Here is a 1,110-nt window from a genome sequence, read left to right as displayed (position 1 = left end):
ATACATACGAAACGAAACGAAACGAAATAATTTATTTGACCTCAATAAAGAAAATAAGGTGCAGGTTGACTGTGAGGAGTTAGTATAAAACTCATCGAGCACAGCCACCTAAGCCAAAAACTTCAGAATCTCTGAATGAAATATGTTAACATTCAGATGTTACTAATTGATTACAAAAACAAAATCATCGGGCTCAGCCATCAAACAAAAAACTTCAGAATCTCTAAATGTTATATATTAAGTTCACGGTGTTACTAGTTGTTCGTAAAAATAAAATTATCGAGTACCACAAAAAACTTCAGATTCTCTAATTGGAGTATATTATATTTACGGTGTTACTAACTGTTCATAAAAATATTATCATCGTGCACCACAAAAAACTTCAGATTCTCTAAATGGAATGTATTAGCTTTGAGATGTTACTAATTGATCCTAATAATAACTTAGGTCTATATTTCTCTATATACAAAACTGCATATAGAATACCTGATTGAATCTATATAAGCTATAGATAGAAGAAAATAGGATCACATACGTATATTAAAATATCTACGTACACGTCAGCACACACACATACATACAACTGAGCATACATGATGTCATAAATATTTTATAAAAATGTAATTTATATTCTTAAAACTAGTGATTTTAATTAATCAAACTAATAAATGCTTTCAAATGATAGTTAAAGTTCTGCATGTTCGATCTGTCATAATTAAATCCTTTATTTAATAAAAAATTCCAAATTCTGGGTCCTCTGCAAATGATGTGTTGATGTAAAATTTTCGTTTTTGATTTGTTGGAACAGATGAAATTGATGCGCCTTTGATTCTTCGTTCGTTTATAATAACCGTCAAAAATAGGAGGTAGTTTACCAGTCAATTGTTTGTCGATGAATTTTGCCGCGTGATATGTACTCATTTGATCGAAAGTCAGATTGCTTGTCGTGGCGAATAGCGGTTGTGAATGGGATTGAGCTTTGGAAAGTGTGATTGTTCGCATCGCTCTCTTCATGATTATTCTTATTGGATTTGTTGTAGTTGGATAGGCGCTTGACCAGACTGTATTGCAGTATGAGATATATGGAGTACAGATGGCTTTATATAGCAT

This window comes from Helobdella robusta (genome assembly GCF_000326865.2).
Source record: "Helobdella robusta unplaced genomic scaffold HELROscaffold_47, whole genome shotgun sequence".
Taxonomy (NCBI): Eukaryota; Metazoa; Annelida; class Clitellata; order Rhynchobdellida; family Glossiphoniidae; genus Helobdella; species Helobdella robusta.
This window is presented reverse-complemented; position numbering follows the sequence as displayed.